The 22,277-nt window shown below is 36.3% G+C and overlaps 1 long non-coding RNA gene across 1 annotated transcript in view; it reads left to right on the forward strand.

The window, feature by feature from the left end:
• Positions 1-22,277, forward strand: part of LOC123608867 — a 101,036-nt gene that overhangs the window by 53,673 nt on the left and 25,086 nt on the right. The window contains exon 5 of the long non-coding RNA XR_006717482.1: positions 13,343-13,517. This is a non-coding gene — a long non-coding RNA (uncharacterized LOC123608867). The remainder of the gene's footprint in view (positions 1-13,342; positions 13,518-22,277) is intronic.

Here is a 22,277-nt window from a genome sequence, read left to right on the forward strand (position 1 = left end):
TCAAGTAATTCAACAGTATATAGGAAAACATCATTTTGAATTTATCAGTTAATATTTAGTGGGCACTCATTTGGCACTGTGGTAAATTTTATAGATGCATGTATAGTAAAAGCTCTAAATTAAGAAAGACCTAGAATTAAAATATGGCTCCCACTTGCTGTGGTGTGACACTGGGCAAGTCAATTAATTTCTCATGGTCTCAATTTTCTCATTATAAAATAACAATAATAATAATAAAGAATTATACTTTCTATACAGATAATACCTATAGGTACTGGAAAAAAATACAGAAGACAACTACTTGAAGGCTTTAGGGATTTTGGAGAAAAGTTGAAATTTTAAGTAAATAACCAACATGTAGTAAGTTTCTGATTTTTATTGCTATCCATAAAAAATCCAAAGGAATCAGCAAAACAACTAATAGAACTAGCAAGTGAATTTTTCAAAGCCATAAGATATAAGGTTGATATACAAAAATCAATTATATCAGCAGACAATTAAGATATAAGATTAAAATATTTTGGGGCGCCTGGGTGGCGCAGTCGGTTAAGCGTCCGACTTCAGCCAGGTCACGATCTCGCGGTCCGTGAGTTCGAGCCCCGCGTCAGGCTCTGGGCTGATGGCTCAGAGCCTGGAGCCTGTTTCCGATTCTGTGTCTCCCTCTCTCTCTGCCCCTCCCCCGTTCATGCTCTGTCTCTCTCTGTCCCAAAAATAAATAAACGTTGAAAAAAAATTAAAAAAAAAATATTTCTATTTACAACATCAAAAAATATTTAAGAATAAATATTATAAAAAATTGTAAAAAAATTAACAAAAGGTGGTTTAATAAATCTAACCCAAGACCTCTACACTAAAAAGTATAAAATATTTCTGGGAGAAATTAAAACCTAAATAAATTTAAAATTACATGAATTCATGGATTAAAAGACTCGATATTGTTAAGATATCAGTTCTCCCTTAAACCGATCTATAGATTCTATGCCATCCCGATCAGAAATCCCAGGAGGCTCTTTGTAGAAATGGTCAAGTTGTTTTTAAAATTTGTGCGGAAATACAAAGAATCTAAAGCAGCTGGCCATTTTTTTAAGAAAGGATAACTCAAAGGATAACTCCAACTCCATTGGAAGACTCATTTTACCAGATTTCAGTGCTTTCTATAAAACTACAATAATCAAGACACAGTGGTATTGGTGAATGAGTAGACCTATAAATCAGTGGAACAGAAGAGGACTCAGAAATAGACTCATGACCAATTGATTTTGACAAGGGTACCAGGGCAATTCAACAACAAAGAAACTCTTTTCAACAAACTGGTACTGGAACAACTGGGTAACTATGTGGGAAAAAATAGACATCACACCCTACCAAAAATTAACCATAAATGAATCATAGACTTCAATGTCAAACTAAAAAGTATCAAACTTCTAGAAGAAACCAAAGAGAAAACTCTTTGTAACTTGAAAGTATGCAAAGATATGTTAAATACCCCACACAAATAATTGATAAAAAATTGATAAATTATACTTCATCAAAATTAAACATTTTTGCTCTCTGAAAATCACCGTTAAACCAAAATTCAAGGCAGAGACTGAAAGAAAATATTTACAATACATTTGCATGATAAAGGATTTATATCCAGAACATATAAGGAACACCTATAACTCTATGTAAGAAGACAGATGGCCCAATAAAAACTGATCAAAAGTCAAACAGTGGGGGGAAGAATGACCATCGACAAGTGAATGGAAAAACAAAACACAACATTTGTACACATCAATAACTAATTGATTGACTAATTAACTCCTGTTACACACAACTGTATGTATAAATCGCAAAATCATTATGTTGACTGAAAGAAGCCAGACCCATACAGTATGATTCCGCTTATATAAAATTTATATAAAATTCTAGAAAATGGAAACCAATCTCTAGTAACAGAAAGCAAAGCAGTGGTTGTCTTGGACTAAGTGAAGAAGGAAGAATGAACAGCAAAGGGACACAGACATTTTTACAAGTGACAGAATTGTTCAGTATCAGGATTATGGTGTGGTTTCACAAGAATATAGAGCTCTCAAAACTCACTAAATTTATTGCACCTAAATTTACCTCACGAAAATTTATTTTTAGAAATAAATAAATAATATAAAGTTGGGATAAATAGTATCTACTTCACAGAGTTTTTGTGAGTAATATGTGAGATAATGCACTTAATGCATTTATTATAATGACTAGCACATAATAAATATTTAATGTTTGCTATTTTTATCATTATTATTGATAAGACTAAGATTAATCAATAGGTCTGTTGTATGTAATGAGAAACTGAATAGGTTCCCATCTCTCTTTGATGATGGTACTGATTTGCATATTAATTGAGCCTCCTTACAATTTTCTATTTAGTTCCAAAAATGAGGTCTTGAGCTAAAATGACATCAGAAAGTTGGTTCTTCTGTTTCAGCTGCATTCGTGGAGTCTGTGTCCTGGTTAGTTGCAGTCCATTTTGCCAACCCCACCCACATTATTCTTTTGTTTAGTTGTGAGGTTTTTTTCCATTTCAGAGGCAGGTAACCTATGGGTGCTAGTGTCTTTACCTTCAAAGAAAAGTATGTGTGGATCTTATTCTGGCATTTTTAGATTCTTGTCGCTTGCTAAGAAAGGCAAAATAATGCCAGGGATTCTCCCACCAGAATTTAACTAAGCACAGGAGAAAAAGTGCTCTATATTTTACATTGTATCATCTCTAAACCTTCTTGGTAACCCGCTAATAGAGCATGAACACAGATGCTGCATGTGAGAATGATCTTGATACACTTCTTTGATTCCAAGCTTAAGTAATCAGGAGATATGATAGAGATGCTCACAGAACCATACAAATATACCTGGATTTTAAAGCTGTTGAACATTACAACCAGGCCCTGAAAAGCTAAAGATTAAAAATCTTAGGAAGTAGTTAATAACCTAATTAAGAACAATACATTTCGTAGATCTTTATTCAAGATGAAACAGTTATTTGTTGTTTGTTTCTTCTTCTTCTTGGTATTACATAGATTTTAAGTCTGTTTATTTGCTTATGTGTTTGAATAATTCAAATTTAACAGGCTTTAGGACTTATGGCTCCTTGAGTATTCCTGGAGAAAAATATTTAATAAAGATCCAAAAGGAGCTGTAGCCAGTGGCTCTCCTACTGGACCTAAAAATCCACAAGAATACTCAAGACACTTTCTGGACAGTTTTCTTAGCCCAGTTTGCAAAATATCATAAATAAATTATAGAGCAACAAATGCTTTGAACATAGACAAAAGCCTTGAGCACAGGACTCATGGGAATATTTAAGAACTGAGTGCAAAAGTACAGTGTGTATGAGTGAACATATGCTTAAAGTATACTTGTGTGTAGGTGAACATTTGTTACTCGGATATCTGTGGTTGACTGAATTGGGGAAGGAAGTTTGGAGAGGGTGAAAGAGGAACATCTAGAATCTGGAGAAAACAGAAACTTTTGGACTTCCCTGCAAGCTTCACTGATTTTTCTCCTGCTCGGGCATTTCTTTCAGAATAAGATATTGCTCAGGGATGGCCTGTTTGTCTAATAAAGAGTACAGTGGGTCCTGTGCCTTCTTTTAGGGTATGATTAATCTGTTTGCTTTTTGTAGACTTTCAGTCTGGAATCCATTCAAGGTATTTACATAATTATCAAGTACTTCATCTGATGTATGAGGACCCATAAAAACCAAGAACTATTGCTATCCTGGGTTAGCATTACCAGAGCCATGAGTGTCTTCCAGAATGATGTCTGTGCTAAAAGTCAGGAAAACATTCCTGGATGTGATAGTCATTAGGCTGTAGACTCTCCCGAAAGGAAAGCCTAAGAAATTTTGCCGATTGACTCATTTAAAACCAGACTGCAATTGGCTCTGGGGGCCACTGGCACAGTCAGAAAGGGGCTGGCCAAACCCAGCCAAATGGGCCTCTTCTTCTCCAATTCCTGTATTCTTTCTGGAACTGTGTTCTTATTATTATTAAGCTGAAAACTACTAGTAACTACAGAAAAACCTATATGATTTGATATCTAGAGCCCTGATTTTCTTGTTGATGTGAATGTTTCTCTACTCTGGAAGTCCCTCATTTGTATAGGGACAAAAGCTTTTAGCCAAAATTGAAAAATGTGGGCTGATATTATTTCTAACTATGAGACCAATTGCTTGAAATCCAGGCATTATGGTCATCATAGCTACAAAATCTGGCTACACAGAAAGAAAAACAGCAAAATAAATCTGGATATCACCAAGTCTATGTAAGAATAGTCCAGTACTCACTCATTATTATTCCTCAGGCTTCTTCCATGATCATTTCAATTATTTTAGACCCAACAGTCTAATGTGATATAGTGATATATAATAAGAAATAAATATTTGGTCTTATCCCCTATTCCTTGCTTATGTCTCCTAAAACCCTTGTTGATTTCCTGAATGATAGGAATAATAGGATCACCTTTTGTTATAATTCATTTATAGCTAGTTGGTCAGAAATACTAGTGGCCCAGACTTGCAACTGGTATCTGAAGAGTAGGCAATCTTACATGACTGAGCCCGTAACCTGTGGGGTTTGCACTGACTCCTGAATAGTGTCAGAACTGCTTTTGTAGAACACCAAGTTAGTACCTAAAGGTTGGAGAACTGGCCAGTGTGGGGGAAAAAATAAAACCACACATTTGGTGTCAGAAGTGTTTTGGGTAAGAAATAGAGACTAGTATCCACCTAAACTGAGCCTTGGATCCCTCGGTAATTATTAGAAGCAACAAAAATGGGGACAGGAAGAAAGATTCATAGAAGCAGGTACATGGACAACAGAGAAAAGTGACCCATCACGATTGATATGGGAAGGGTATGAGAATTATCAAAAACTCCAAAAGCTTATGGTCTTTTCATTGCATTTAAATGATGTCTAATGTAGTTAGAGGTTGGGGGTGGGGGGAATACTAGACACAAAAATCCTGGGGTCTCCTAGAATGCAGTATAGCATTGTCATTAATTGCACAAACTCTGAGATACACGGCCTGGGTTTGACTTCTGGTGCCTCAGGCCTTAGTTTTCTCAAATGTAAAATGGGGCATAAGTGCCATATCTACTTCATAAGACTATTGTAATAGGTCTATGATTTAATATACGTAACATGCTTTGAACAGTGCCTAGCACATTATAGGCAATATGAAAAGGTGAGCTATGATGATTATGTTTGTATATTTAAACTGAAGAGACTGGATCATAATAATACTTATACTATAATATCGCAGAGCACTTCAGAAGATCCCTGAGAAGTAAGTAGGACAGACATCATTGTTACAAACTCCCCCTCATTTTACAGATTAAAGAAAGCAAAGCTCATACCTTAATTAGCATCTTCTCTAAGTCATGAAAACAAAGTAATGTGGTGTGATTTTAGAATGGTGAAGTTAGATGGTTCTTAATCCATTTTAAAAGTAATCTAACTAAGAGATTTTTTGTTACTGTTATTTACAGGAATAAGATGGACTTATCTGAAAAAAAGTCGTATATGTAGATTTTATCACCTAATGACACCAGATAAAAGGGGTGGCTCATATAGGACACTTATATACTTTATACCTTATTCTGGATGACATTGTTTTATTTTCTGAACTCTAAAAGCAAAAACAAAACCATGGGGCACCTGAGGGGCTCAGTTGGTTAACTGCCTGACTTCAGCTCAGGTCAGGATCTCACAGCTTGTGGGTTCGAGCCCTGCATCCGGCTCTGGGCTGACAGCTCGGAGCCTGGAGCCTACTTCAGATTCTGTGTCTTCGCCTTTCTCTGCCCCTTCCCTGCTCATGCTCTGTGTCTTTCTCTCTCAAAAGTGAACATTAAAAAACAACAACAACAAATCTACTTTTCTATCACCTATCTTACACAAAGATAGTTCCTCCAAAAACTCAAACAGAATTTTGAACTCAAAGATAACCCACTGTGGGAGCAACTAAGAGATGATCGTTGGCTTGATTATTTAAACAAAGCACTCAAAGAAAATTGAGAAACACCAAGAATCTATACTGGAACTTACCTTCTACTCTTCACTGAAATTAATCTTCTCAATTATGTCGTATGTATAGATTTGTCACAGATTTGTCATAACTGTGAAACATAATTTCTAATAAATGGCAATATCAATTACATTCTAAGTTAACTGTCATTAACGGCCACACAGGAATCCTATAAACAAATTTCATGGGACGTCTTTTAGATGGTATCTAATGGTTAAATACATGTACTAGGAGATGAGTTCAAGTCCTAAATATATCATTTCCTAGCTGTGTGATTTTCAGTGAAATCTTTAGACTCCCTAAACACCAGTTATTCCATTTGATTAACAAGGAGGCTTTGAAGCCCACAGAGGTTAAGTAACATATTCGAGGTTACATAGTTAGGAAGTGGAGGATGTAGTAAAATGCAGCCAATAATAATTGCTAACATTTATTAAGAATTATCCATATTCCAAGCATTGTGCTAAGCACTTTACCTACATGACAACCTTACCCTTCAGAATAGCCTATGAAGTAGATCATTACTGATCTTCCCATTTCATAGGTAAGAAACGTGGAGAAGTTGAATTTTCCCAAGGCATTATATTAGCAATTGCAAACATTGTAATAATAGAATGGAACTTCGCAATTTAGTAAGCTTCCAAATAATGTTCATTACCATTACAATTATTAGTACTATTGGGCCACCACATGCCATCCACATTACTCTGGACAAGTAACATAATATTTCTGGTTCTTATCTATATAAAATTTGAACAATAATAATGTCTGGCACACCTATCTTTCAGGCTGTCATGATTTAATTAGAAACGTGTGGAAGTGCTTTGTCAATTCAAGAACATGTAGTTGCCAACTTTAATGGCTGTAGAAGCAATTATTAATGTTTTCAGTTCAAAATCATTCATTACTCAAAATGAAGGTAAAGAAAAGAAGGAAAAGATAAAGATCTCTTGTCCCAAAGAAACCAACAGGGAACGTGTTTAATAAAGTCATCTATTTAAAGAAGGAATTAGGTCATGATTTATAGAATGCCCAGTACTCATTCTCTATTTTGAGGGCTTTATAAAATGATTACATTTGCTTTCTCTCTTCCCACAGTTTTATGTTTGGCATCTTCTTGATTTCTAAGGGATATTGTAGGGTTATTATATAAAGATACGTAGACAAAGATATACATGGTAGACAGACAAGAGAGAGATTGAGAGAAATATCTTCTCTACCCATTAAATTGGAAATTTCTAGGACTAACAGATTGTTTCAATCTACAGTTTTCTATCAAACATTTACAATATTAATTCCATATTTCCATAATAAAGAGTCAATAAATATGGTATATATCTGAAATATCAAGAGTTAAGTATAGTAGTTCAAATTATAATGCAACCACCCAAAAAAAGAGAAAACATCTAACACAATTCATAAGGTAGAAGGGAAAGGGAAGGTAGTAGGCTGTGTGGTTACGGTAGGTTCTTCATCCTTTTCAGTAAGTAATTAAATGATCTCATCTGAAGCAGAAAAATCAGGAAATATTTATTGTGTACACTTTTACAAAAACAGAAACTAATAGTAGCTATAGCTTCTAAGAAATAAAAGCTTGGGTTGAGGGTAAGTAGTAGAATTAGAAAACAAAATTTTCTTTCTTATAGTCATTCTTCTATCCCATTTGGAGTTTTCAAACTTCTTGACTAAAAGAAAATTGGTTTACTGAAGCCATGAATCATTTCAGTGACTCCTTTTATCTTCAGGATAAAGTTTAAACCTCATAGAATGCCTATAGACTCCATAATCTGGTCTCTATTTGTCCAGGCATTTCTGCCTACAGTCTCTCACATTGAATTTTTTCTCCCCACTTTAACAGTCTACATATAGCACCCTTATAAACATATTCTCCCTATCTTATGTGCCTTATTTATCTATTGACTGTGATAATATGACATACATATGACATATACCTATTTAAAACAGATTTACACAAAATAATACTTACCTGATCCCATCCAGTGCCTCCTGGTATTTTCTTTTCCATTCTGTTTTACTTTTTAAAATGTCAATCTTGACTTTATTTTTATTTGACATTTATTTCATGAACACTGTCACCAGTGTTTGAAAAACACTGCCTTAAGCATATTCTGATCCCTTGACCTACATTCTGATCACTTGCTCATCCCCTAGGTAAATCACTTTCAGCCTCTAAATCTCAGCTCAAGTATCACCTCCTCTTAGAACCCTCCTGTGGCCAGATGGAATGGCTGTTTCTCCCCTATGGTCTTCCTCTGTATTCCCATAACATGACTATTATAGCACTCTGTTCTGTGACAATGTTCTCGACTCTCTGTTCCACTAACTATAATGTATGTACTACTACCTCATTCAGTAGGAAACACCCAATCCCTGACATACAGTATGTGCTCATGAAATGCATTATTTTAGTATTAAATGAATGAATTTGTCAGTTTGAAAGCAAGCCAAAGTACTAAACAATCAATTTGCCAAATGAAAAATTCATAAAATTCACTAGTTTACCAAATATGTCTTAAGGAACATTTTTAAAATTCATTTAATGGCCATGAACATATTATTCTTATTATTAAATTCAAATTTTTGTTACTGAATTATCATTTAGTGATTCAGCTTATTGGAAAATTAGCTTTCAGCAAATTGGTTTTAGAAAATTGTTTTCTTAGTGAGTTGAACTCTGAGAGCCCGTAACTTTTCCTATTTAGTAAATAGTGACATTGATATCCCTTCTTCCCAAGAATATTGTACATGATGAAATAACTTATGTGAAAATTGGATAGGAGGTACTTTGGAAATGTCTATATACTTATAAGAAAATATTATTACCTATTTTTATTTACATGGCTAATATTAGCAAAACCAATGCTACCTGAATTGGCTATGTGCTACTCAGAAAAATAGGTTTGCTTGCCTCAACCTCAGAATCCTTCTGCTTATTGACACAAAAGCATTTATATCAACTTGTAGCTACTCCATATGAAATCCAACTAGAAAAAGAAACTAAGTCTGTTCGTGCTGCTATAACAAAATAGCATAGACTGGGTAGTTTGTTTTTTAAGCTCATTTATTTTGAGAGAGAGACAGAATGTGTGTGAGCAAGCGCAGGGGATGGGCAGAGAGAGACGGACAGAGAGAAAAGACTGGGTAGTTTAGAACTAAACAACGGAATTTTTTCTCATAGCTCTGGATTCTGGATAGTCCAAGATCAAAGCACTGGCACATTCAGTGTTTGAGAACTTGCTTCCTGGTTCTGAGACAACCATCTTCTCTCTACAACCTCACATGTTAGGAGGACCGGGGAACTCTGTGGGGTCTCTTTGACAAAGGTACCAATACCATTCATGAGGGCTCTTATCTTAGGACCTACTTACCTCCCCAAACCTTCACCTCCCAAAACTACCACAATGAAGGTTAAGACTTCAACATATGAATTTGGGGGGAATGTAAGCATCCCATCTATAGCAGATCTTAAGGTAGGACTACATTAAGTATTGGGCACTGAATATGCCATCTTACTTACCAGTTGAAGCAAGCCCTCAGCTTCACCACTATGTTTTAGCATTATCCATGACTTGTTCATAGAAGCTGGTTTTAGAAATAACTACTTGTTTTTAAAAATTCAAATTAAATCTCAGGAATTTAACACAGGTCAAATGAAAGCAAATTATTATCCTTATTAGTCACTTGTTACTTGTGATTTAATCTAACATTTTGAAATAATATACAACCAAAGTTTAAATCAATCATATCTCCTGTAACATTTCACAATAAAATATGGCACAAGAAGTGACTACAGTTCACAAACCCATAGTAGCTTAAAGAAATGTAACATCTTTAGGGCATCCAGATTTTTTCCTCTCTGTAATCTCCAACTATATTCTTCTGATATTGATTTAACTACACTTTATCCTCTAAAGAAAAAAAAATGAGGAATAGAATATTGTCTTTACTTGGCAAAATCCTCATACCTCCACCAAAGCAATTGGAACATTCTCTGTCAACCAACTTTCTTTACTCTCTGCTAACATATATTTATGCTAGAATCTGTATAGTGGTACCTCGGTCTACAATTCAGCTATACCATTTTTTCACATTTCTTGAATGAACTGCTATCTAGTAGTAAGAGGGAAAAAGGGGGGGTGGTTATCCTCTCCCCAGGCACTCTCCCGTGCAAAATACTGCAAAGATACTATTAAGTCTGCCAAGGCAAACAGAACAAATTAGGGAAGGGTAGAGTACAACGTGTCTGGAGGAGATGGGTATTTTCTCCATAGTAAAAATTATTAATTTCTCCAATGTATCTCACATACCCAAAATGTGAGATAGTTATGCAGTTGTCAGTTCTTTGATGGATATAGCTCAGAAATGGATAAATTCTGAATATTCATAACCTTCTCCCATCACATTTAATGAATTCATATTCACTCTGTAGCAATAAAGTTGTTTGGAAACTTTTCCTTACTAACATCAACACTCTGTTTCAAAAGTAAGTGTTCTTCCTGCTTCGTAGTTAGGGTTTTTCACTTGCACGTATTTCTATTGGTATTTATTATGATGATCATCTATTATATGTTCGTTGATAGCAGAGACCATGTCCAGTCTCCTAGATCCTCATTCACTAACCCATTCATTATCTGTGGGTGCTGAGACAATGCTCATTAATTGCCTAAAAACAAAGCAATTAAAGGTACTCCTTAATAAGTATCCTAATGATGTAAAATATCCTGCCACTTTAAGGAGAAATAATACTTGCCTATTTTTTAAGAATAGTCATCTGCCTGCCTTTGCTGATGTGAATGTGACCAGTGTGTCCTCTCTTGCTGTTCTCTGAACAAGACAGAGGAGTTGAGAGACCTTGGGAGGAGGATGAGAAGGGCAGACTGGCTAACAGAAGGAAAGCTTAGAATTTAAAGTATCTTAATATGTTTACAAGAAAGAGCCATGTTCCAAAAACACCAGGCTGAGCAGTAAAAAAAAATAATACATATTTTCCAACTGTGAGCATACCCAGTGGAAGGATATATCTGAAACCTCCTAGTCCACGGTTCCCATGAAAAGTGTGAGAGTCTGATGACTCAGCAAATTTTAAGTGCTTATTTCCTTAGGAGGAGGTTAAACTTCATGTCAAGTGTTGACTGAGGTTTGACTGCTTTCCCAGGTGTCCAGCACATCTTTGTAAACAAGAGTTGGAGATGAATACGACTCATTTATTCGTGATATTTGCATGACTTAAACCTTTTCACATGTGCCTGGAACAGGGGAGCTCTGAAAAGTCTGAACAAATCCCAGTGTGATTTCTGGAGACGTTCCCCTCTCACACCAGGACCACAAACATTTAAAGTAGATGAAGTGGCAGGAGAAGCAGTTTCCTCTACCCAGTTGGAACTTGAGTGTGGGACATTCTAGGAAGGTCAGGAAAGCTAGGTACCACTGAAAAGATAATCTGCTTAATAAAAGCTTTTCTAGCTCTAGCTTTTATTCTAAGTGTCCCGTTGGAAAAAGAAATCTTTTCTTTTCCTGCTGATGCAATTATACACCTGGACACCTGGGTGTATAACAATGAGAACTTTTATATTTGTATTCAGCATAAAAGAGAAGAAACACTATACCACTGACTTGGGAAAAGGTAATTAGAAGGAACAGAGAAATGGGTTAGGATATGAAATAGGCCTTTTTGCCTCTAGTGGAATTATTTTAATGTTTATTTATTTTTGAGAGAGAGAGAGACAGAGACAGAGAGCGCACAGGCGCGCGAGTTGGGGAGGGGCAGAGAAAGAGGGGTCAGAGGATCCGAACCAGGCTCCATGCTGACAGCAGAGAGCCCAATGTGGGGCTCAAACTCCCGAACCGTGAGATCATGACCTGAGTGAAGTCAGAAGCTTAACCGACTGAACCACCCAGAGGCCCCCCAGTGGAATATTTTTGAAACAAATGCGTTCTCTTCTACGGACAAGTCAGCCATTCTTTCCTCTTAAAACTGGCCCTTGGATGAGTTAACTCTCCCCTTCATCTTTCAGAGTTCTCCACTGTCCCAAACCCCACCAAAGAGCAAATGTTGAATGCCTTGCCCCAGAACTTTTACTTATGAATAGGGCAGTGTTTGTTTTTCAGAAACCTTTATCAGCAGATCCTCATTTTCAACCATTAATTGTCAACCATTAATTCATTTTTCATCATGGGTGTCCAAAGAAAATAATTTTTTATATTTCTTTTTTTATTGTGGTGAAATATACATAACATAAAATTTCCCATTTTAACCGTTTTTAAGTGGGCAGTTTGAATGCATTAAGTGTACTCACACTGTTGTGCAGCCATCACTACCATCCATCTCCAGAACTTTTTTTTTCCAGCTTTATTGAGATACAATTGACATTTAACATCGTATAAGTTCAAATCATCCAATGTGTTGACTTCATACACATACTATGCAACACTTATGTATTGTGTTACCTAACATCCTCCATCCGGTCACATAATTAACATTTTTTTGTGTGGTAAGAACACTTAAGATCTACTCTCTTAACAACTTGCAAGTACACAATACGGTATTGTTAACTATGGTTACCATATTGTACATTAGATCCTCAGAATTTATTCATCTTATAGCTGGAAGCTTGTAGCCTGTGACCAACACCTCCTCATTTCCCCCACCCCTCCCGCTGCTGGCAACCAGCATTCTACTCCTTGATTCTCTGAGTTTGTTTTTTTAGATTCCATGTATAAGTGAGAACATACAGTATTTGCCTTTCTCTGACTTATCCTAGTATAATGCCCTCAAGTTTCATCCATGTTGTCACAAATGGCAGTATTCAAAGGAAATGACTTGTCATTGACATCAACTGACATGGCAATGACTTTAGCAATTATGAACAATGACCATGATATTCTGAACAATTTATTTCCACAGTTTTGATGAAATATTCAAAATATCTAAAAATATGGAATATAAAATATTCCATAGATACAAAAAATCTGAAGAGTATTATAAGTCATTCATTTAATTCCCAAAGTCTGTTGTAATGTCCAAGGCAAAAGTAAATACAAACTTAAATGAAAATTTCATAAATATGTTGCTCTCTTTGCACATTAAAATCTCTTTCTTAAAATGTATAAGATAAACCTAAATTTTCAGGATCATAAACTCCATGAGCATTACTCCAAAGTTCACATTAAAATGGGTAGGAAGAGCCACTCATCTGTTTGTAATGAAGACTATGTAAATTGTCTTGGGGCAATTTCATTTTTCTCACTTACTATTCCAACTTCAAAGGCCAGTACAATGGAACCATGGCCCTATCTCCACCCACCTTGCCAGAAGGAAACTGCAGTGGGAGAAAACCAAGTTAATGAGGAGTGAGAGAAGACATTAAGGACCAGCTGAGTCCCAGAGACAAAGCTGAAAAACCATCCAAGGAGGTTGCCAGACTGCAACAGCCACATCTCAGGTACTATAAAGCAACAAATCATTCAGTTAGTTACTGATAATTTTTGAAAGTATTTTTTAGGGGACTGAACAATCATTTCAAAGTCTAAGGGTACAATTCAGTGGCAATTCCTGCGGGCTGAGGTGCTTTAAAGCAAACAGTAGCTGCATTGTTCTTCTCTGTCAACCTGCTTTTGACAATCAATGGAATCAAGCTGGTGAAGAACTAATCAAACCTTGATGGGTATGGGACTGTCTTGAAATAAACTCCTCCCCTGGGTTTTTAAGGCATCAGCTCTGGCAGATGAGACCTGCAGTCAATCAGATGTGTGATTGCATCATGTAAACGACACCCGCTGGACTTGCCTTATTTGCTTTTATGAAATTCCTGTCAGTTTTGAGACATAAATAATTCAAGCAAATGGCTTTGGACACCAGAGACTGCCAATTATTATTGTGTCACCAACTCGCCACCATTTGTTTTGGTCACCAGAGTATTTCCTTTAAAAAAACAAGACTTCTGACTCTGAATAAGTTCCACCTTAACAAAATTTTCTTTTCCTCCAATTTATGACAAACTAGTTTTATTTGTATTTTGAAAGAAGAAATGGAAATTTATCATTTAGAACGTCTTTTGTGTTTCTTTGATTCCTCTGCAAAAGTTCAAATATAATAGAGTTGGGAATTAAATAGTACAAGCAATTACATCAGAAAAATGGAGCAAAGCACTTTCAGTATTTTTAAAAGAACCATAAAATTCCCAGAGTACAATCAACACATTTAAGAATTCAAGAGAGAGAATTACAATGCTTACATCAGTCTAATAACTGAAATGAATCCAGCATTTCCATTTTAAAGCCACTAATCCAAGAATAAAGGGGAGATGAAATAAATTCAGACAGCTATAAAAGAACTATGTTTGGGACTGAGCGTGGTGGCTTCGCCTCTAGTTTAGGATTACCTCTGATAGAGCCAGAAGTTGCTAGGTGGGCTGCAAAGTCATGCTGTCTTCTTGGCCCTGTCCCCCCTGTCATTAGCAAGATGATGAACAATGGCATTGATGTCTGTATCATTGATTTTATGTAATACAAATTTTATTATGGCACATTCTCTGCTCTTTTTTTTCAGTTCTTCACTGTGCATTGTAAATCACCATCAGAATGTTTTTATACTTTGAAGGCTAATGCCACAAGTTCTATCACCTCAGCTAGCTGTAAAACAAAACAAAACAAAACAAACAAAAACAACCTACTGAAAATTAACAGTAGCATGACTTATCCTTGAGCACAAACGATTTCCAGAACTAAAGCTATTTCATTTGGTTCTGCTCTTCACACTTCCATAGGAGAGAAAAGCAAAAAAGCACAAAAAATAAAATAAAATAAAATAAATAAAAAAATAAAGTTCCCAGCTCTGAATTAGTCATTAACCGTCTGTACTTTAAACTGCTGTTCTATTCTGGTGATCAAATGAAGCTCCATGAGGTGCTCAGCCAGAGCCAGTCAATAAGTCATTAGTCCTCTCAACACTCTTTTGTCATAGCTAAGATTCAGATTCAGTGACTATTGCCATTATTAAAGTGTTAGTCACTCCAAGAAGAGCATATCTGGTATTTCTGAAAGGTGAACACACTGTTCAAATGACTTGTGATGCCTTCCCAGAAAGTTTGAGTTGCATCAGCTCTTTCCTTGCTGTTATGATGAAGAGAATGCTCCTGATGTAGGATTGCTAGATTTAGCAAATAAAAATAAAGGATGCTTAGTTAAATTTGAATTTCAGATAAACAACAAATAATTTCTTAGTATGTCTCATGCAAAATTTGAGATAGACTTAAAAATTGTGTTCCATACAAATTTTGAAACATACTTCTACTAAAAATGTACTCATTATTTATCTGACATCCAAATGTAACTGAGCGTTGTGTGTTGTGGCGGGCATTACTACCGGACGACGTCACTTTAAGTGGACAAGTGAGACTGCAGATGAAGGAACTGATGGCAGCAGCTGATACTACAAGCTAAAAGTCAAGTAGCACACAGTGCCGCTACAGATACTTTCTTCCTGCAAGCAAAGGGAGATTTGGCTGGCAAAGTAAGTGAAAGGAGACTCTGGAGAGAGGCCAAGCCCTGGGGAGAAGGGTGGCCAACAACAAAGGCCTCACTGGTGCTCATGGGCATGTAATAAAGCACGCGCACCTGCTCCAAATGCGTTTGCACCGTAAGGTGGTTTCCCTGTGAACATTCTTTTCAAGACTAATGATGTGCGACTATAGTAGTCAAGCAAAGCCAGGAAAAGACCTTAAATGGAGAAACTAGTCATCCAGCTTGTTTTCATAATCACCCCTTCTTTTTTTAGGGGTCTCTGTTCTACCCAATCATTCAAAGGAACAAAGTCAAAAAAGTCAAAGTTTATGACTTGAAGCTGACTTTATTTTGAAGAAATTTCCCAAGAGTCTTTTATCACAAATCTCAGATACATCTTGTGTTAAAAGTGTATTAAAATAGCAGAAAACAAACTGCATTCCTATTACACGTGTGATACATAAAATTGTGGATGAATATAGAGAGATGGGGGAAGGAGACAGACGATAACGAAGGCTAATTGATAGTTCAGAGGTAATTTTGATAATTTTCCTATAAAGCCATGATTCTTGTGTTTATCTTCATCTTGATGACTCAAAACCCTACTGTGTCCAGTGCCTGTAAAAATGCCTAAATATGGGTTTTATGGCCCCCCAAGTAATCTACTCTGTGATTATCTTTGCACCCTTACAAACATTGCTGAATAAAACAAGCACAGGAGATTGAAAGTATGGATCCCCCTGGTGTGATTTCTCTCTCCTTCCTGCCCCATTCTTACCTGTCCTTTAAATATAGTCATGTAGGAGCCAGTGGACAGGTATATTTCTAACTAATGAAGCAATGAGTATAATATTCATAATAAATATTAAGATGACCTTAATAAGTGAATGGCTTAAGACCTATGTTGCCCAATATGGTAGCCCCCAGCCACATGCAGCTATTTAAATTTAATATAAAATTAATTAAAATTAAATAAAATTTAAAATTTAGTTCTTCAGCAGCACTAGCTACTTTTCAAGTACTCAATAGCAACACATGGCTATTGTTTCCTAAAATTGGACAGCATAGATATGTGACACTTCCATCATCACAGAAAATTCTGGTGGGCAGTATTGTTCTTTAAGTTATATTTTCATAATGAACCAGGAAAGGTACACATATTTTTAGGTTCCATTTTGCCCAACAATAATTATGAGGAAATAGAAAAACAATAAATAAATTTTAAAAGACATAGTTAAGCAATGTAGTTGGATTAGGCTCTACGAATGGAACAATTTCAGGACAGCTTTGGGTAAATAAAGGCAGAGAAACAACAGATATGTAAGTACGCATTTCAAATATGAGTAAGGATTTGCTATTGCAAGTGTTATTAGAAATAGGCCCCATTGGGAGCACTGAAACAAGACTGCCAATGTAAACCTATTTACCACTTACTAGCTGTTTGGTCATAGGCACGTTATTTGATCTCTCTGTGCTGCTGTTTTTTCATCTAACAAATGGAATAATAATAATATCTACTTTTTCAGCACAACTACCTCATCTATGTAATTGGTGCCCCCTGGAGTTGTGTAGCACACATCTTGTGCAACTCCATAATTAGACTCTCTTCACTGGAATTTGAGGGGATTAAAAAAAGCAAATTCATTTAAAGGACTTAGACAGTACTTGGTATATATTAAGGCACTCAGTAAAAGTTAGCTACATTTAGCCTCTTTCACAAAAGGAAATTTCCAAAAGGGAAGAATCAAATAGTAGAATTTGAAAGTCACTCATAATTAGGATTACCAATAGATGTGGTAATGTGTTTCTTGTGCTTTTTTTTTTTTCTTTTCTCTCCTATGGAAGTGTGAGGAGCAGAACTAAAATGAAGTAGCTTTAGTTCTTGAAATTGTGCTCAAGGATAAGGTATGCTACTGTTAATTTTCAATGGGTTGTTTTTTGTTTTTGTTTTGTTTTTTTGTTTTGTTTTATTTTTTTAATATGAAATTTATTGTCAAATTGGTTTTCATACAACACCCAGTGCTCATCAAAAGGTGTCCTCCTCAATACCCATCACCCACCCACCCCTTCCCTCCCACCCCCCATCAACCCTCAGATTGTTCTCAGTTTTTAAGAGTCTTTTTTGGTTTGCCTCCCTCCCTCTCTAACTTGTTTTTTCCTTCCCCTCCCCCATGGTCTTGTGTTAAGTTTCTCAGGATCCACATAAGAGTGAAAACATATTGTATCTGTCTTTCTCTGTATGACTTATTACACTTAGCATCACACTCTCCAGTTCCATCCACGTTGCTACAAAAGGCCATATTTCATTCTTTCTCGTTGCCACGTAGTATTCCATTGTGCATATAAACCATCTACACATTCAATGCAATCCCAGTCAAAATTTGTTTTGTTTTAGAGCTAGCTGAGGCCATAGAACTTGTGGCATAAGACTTTAAAGTATATAAAAAATATTCTGATGGTGATTTACAAGGCACAGTGCAGAACTGAAAACAGAGAAAAGAAACAGTTACCAACTGGACTAAGCAGTGTCTCAGTGAGCAGAAATTTCAGTTTTAAAACCAGGAAAACCCCAGGCAAACCAGAATGAGCTAGTTATCCATAAAAAAAATAAAATAAAAAGAAGGAATATATTTAACCCTAGGAAAGATCCAGAGTGGATAAAATTTATTCATGCTATTCAATGATTATCAATATTAGTAATAGCATCTGGATAAATATAATGAATTCTTCAAACAAAATACAAGGGTCAGTGGATGAACAGGATTGACATTGTTCTTCACATTAATGCAGAGATTTGCATGAAAGTCAAAATTGTCCAGCTGGAGCAGAAAATAGCACAATCCCTGTGGCTTGTGGCTTTAAAATAACAGCCCTGGATATCTCAGCATAGGATCAAATGGCTGAACTAGAGCTGCTTTTTTTTTTTCCTTTTCTTTTTTGACTGATGTGAAAAGGTTTGATTGTGTATCCCCCTAGCCTCTAGCCCTGGAAACCTCTACTCCAAAGGAAACTGCTGACCAGAAAATCTTTCATTGCTACAGGGCATCTTGTGATGCACTCTTTTTTACAAACCACAAAACAGGAACTGCATTTCGTCCCTACGTATTTATTGCATCACTTTTGTTCAAAAGTAATCCATACCTTGGCACTTGGAGAAAGGAGGCTAGACGTGGTGTTGGTAATGGTCTTAATTAAATCAAGTATTTATGATTTCCTCTAAAGCTCTTTATTCACACAGCCTAGAGCAACAACACAACAGGGCAGCAGCAGTCAAATCGGTAGAAGAGCAGATAGAATTAGCAGGGTGATCCTAAAGTGCAATATGCCATTTTACTCTACAAGTCTCCCTTCAACTAAGCACTAAATTGGATTTTATTGGGCAAGCCCCAACCGCTCAATGCTTTTATGAGTCCCAACAACCACAGCATTATTGTTCATCCACATTGCTTTGGAATGCTGAGCGATAATAAGGGAGAATAACAGGTCATTCCAAATGGAGATCTTCTTACTGTGTAGAAGTTGAATGTGTCTGTTTTCCATGAGAATTCTTCCTGCCTAAAGCTCTATTTCTTAAGTGGTGTTTAAGTGGCTTCCCCACCAGCAGAGTGGTCAGCGTGAGGCCCTGGACATAAAGAAAGGGAATATTATCCTTTGTTTCCTTATCTGCTTCAAAGTCAGCATCTTTGATCTTTGTCTTTATAAATATGTGCGCAAAATTTTATAGCAGCTGTTCCTTTATCCGTTCATGCTTATTATATGAATATAATAATGGGGGCGAGGGGCCGCAGGAGTGGTACTGAATGGGCACAGTTCACTTAGAGCACACTAGAGGGAAAAGGAAAACATGAATACAGAGAAACCCAAAGTCAGCTTCCAGTTAGGGGTGATCATCAATGACAGGGCAGCAGGGATAGAAGTAAGTTTCTGAAAGTAAAAACAGATGTCATTTTTATTTCACTTAAATTATTTGAAATAGTGTGAGGAGGCATTAGGGAGGAGTGGTAGTTTTATGTTTTGGATGATAGGTCACCAGAATCAACATTAAAATGGATTTTTGCCTCTGAATACTGACAAATTGATCAGCATATCGGGAGGAGTAGAAGACTACTAAGGGATAAGAGGAGTTATTAAAATCATATGGCAGATACCCCTCAACATAAAGTCTCATGTCGGTATTGGGCAAATTATCATGCAAAATTATTTGGCTTTAAAGGCCAATAGATGGATTCTGATGGCTAATAGTTTTAACCATCAGGTTTGTGACATTGTGTAACATATGATTTTAAACAACAGGTCAAGGTTTGAGTCTTCTTCATGGAGTCCACATCAACCATTAGTCTTCAACAAACATCCTTACAAAGCTCAAGGCAGAATACCAATCAGGCCAGGTACTCATTCTTTCTCCTCTATATAGGAGAGCCTTTGAAGTAAATGAAGCTTCATGCATGGAATAGATGAAGAGACCCATGCATTGGGATGGAAATCAGACTGAATAAGAAGTTAACAAGTGAGAGAGTTTCTAACTTGATAGTGAATTAAATGATTGAAGTCTAATCTAGTTATTCTGCTGACTTCTGGTGCCATTTTTCACTTTATTATGTCCCTTGGTTTTCTGTCTGCAAAATTAGAAGCAGTAATCCTACACTGAATGTGGAGAACACCAGGTTATTGCACCAAGTGTTGCAAATTATCACAGACACTTGGGCCTAAGGCTTGAAAGAAATTGGGGCATGCCTAAAATAAATCACATCCCAGGAAGATAAATTGTTTCATAAAAATTAAAACTATTATCCTCGGTCACTGTAGTAGACTTCTCACAGCCTGTGATATTCACTGGAATCAGACCCTGACACTACTGAGTGAGAAAAAAGACTGTGGACAATTTTGTAGATTAATAAAATTTCTCTTTTTTTAATGTTTTATTTGTTTTTGAGAGAGACAGAGCATGAACAGGGACAGGCAGAGAGAGAGGGAGATACAGAATCCAAAGTAGGCCCCAGGCTCTGAGCTATCAGCACAGAGCCCGACATGGGGCTCGAACTCACGAACTGTGAAATCATGACCTGAGCCAAAGTCAGACACTTAACCGACTGAGCCACCCAGGCGCCCCAATGAAGTTTCTTGACAAATAATTTTTTTCTTTAATCTATCTGCCTGTAAAACAATATTTAGAGATAGTTCTTGAATTCAAGATTGGAAAGTCAAATCCATCTCAACATGGGAGAAAGACGGTTTCTAAAGATTTTCTATAAAGGAAATCCAATTAACAGATCAAGCTTCCTATATATTTCATGTAGTTGTTGAAATAAATAAGAAAACTAAAGATCAAGCAATTTGCTTGTAGGAGGTACCACGTAAATGCAAGTGTTCACCTCAACATTGCAGGAGTGCTCCACCAGTGGTTTCCAACTCACCAGTTCTGGTTTCCAGAGATTCTGTATACCTTTGACCCTCTGTTATTCAAAAATTGGATACAAGTAGTAAACTTCTCCCTCAAAATGAGGCTTTAAGGGGATTTTCAAAATTGAAAATTCCTTTTTAATAACTTCTCAAATTTTAAAAGCAAAAGATAAAATAGTAGATTAAAAAAAGAAAACAAAGAGGTTAATAGCTGAGCTGGTAACAGGTTAGCATTCTGATATTAGGCAGATACAACTAGGAATTGGTTAGATACAGAAGTGTTATTCTCAAATGGTTCAGAAATATAAACAATTGGGAATCTGAGTAAACGGTATAGTGGAACTCTGTGTATTTTACTACAACTTTAGTAAATTTGAAATCATTTCAAGACTAACACTTTTTAAAAATAGAAGTAGTTTTTAAAACAAAAAAACAAAAGAAAATGTTTTTCTAGACCAGCAATTCCCGAAGAGTGGTGTCTGGACCAGCATCATCACATAAAAACGTGTTAGGAATACAAGTGTCATATTTAATGAAGAATCTTATTCACTGCAAGAGAAACTTTGCCAGACTGAGAAGCCAAATGATACGGACAATAAAGGAAAGGACCCATATGCAGATATGCCTCTTGGTTAGTGGGGAGACACCTCAGGCACAGGAGAGAGATAAGAATCCAAGATAGGAATCCAAGAGAGGAATCCATCTGAGGTAGTGGGTACACAAGCAATCCAAAATTCTGGGCTCTCTTTATCTGAATCTTTATGTTGGGGATGACCTGGCCCATGTGAAGGTAGAAATCTCACTACTCAGGAGAGCTAAAAACACAAGAACCTTGACTTTGACAGTGGGCAGAAAGAAGGTAATGTGCTAATACTGGATTAAATATTCCTAGAGAGTATATACTCCTTGAAAAATTACTACATTCATAATAACATCCCCAAAATAGCATTTTTTATAAACTATTTTATTTTATTTTTTAATGTTTATTGTTTTGAGAAAGTGGGAGAGGGGCAGAAAGCAAGGGAGACAGAGGATCCGAAGTAGGCTCCACACTGACAGCAGAGAGCCAGAGGTGGGCCTTGAACCCATGAACCATGAGATCATGACCTGAACCAAAGTCAGATGCTTAACTGACTGAGCCACTCTGGTGCCCCTAAAATAGCATTTTTAATACTATGCCAACTGTGATGACTTATAATAAGCTTTCACTTTAAATCTGAAGATGATATGCATGCTCACTGTCCTCATATAACTCATAAATAGCCTAAGATAAGTACACAGGAGCAATTATTCCACAAGTA

The sequence above is a fragment of the Leopardus geoffroyi genome, chromosome A1 (genome assembly GCF_018350155.1).
Source record: "Leopardus geoffroyi isolate Oge1 chromosome A1, O.geoffroyi_Oge1_pat1.0, whole genome shotgun sequence".
NCBI lineage: Eukaryota > Metazoa > Chordata > Mammalia > Carnivora > Felidae > Leopardus > Leopardus geoffroyi.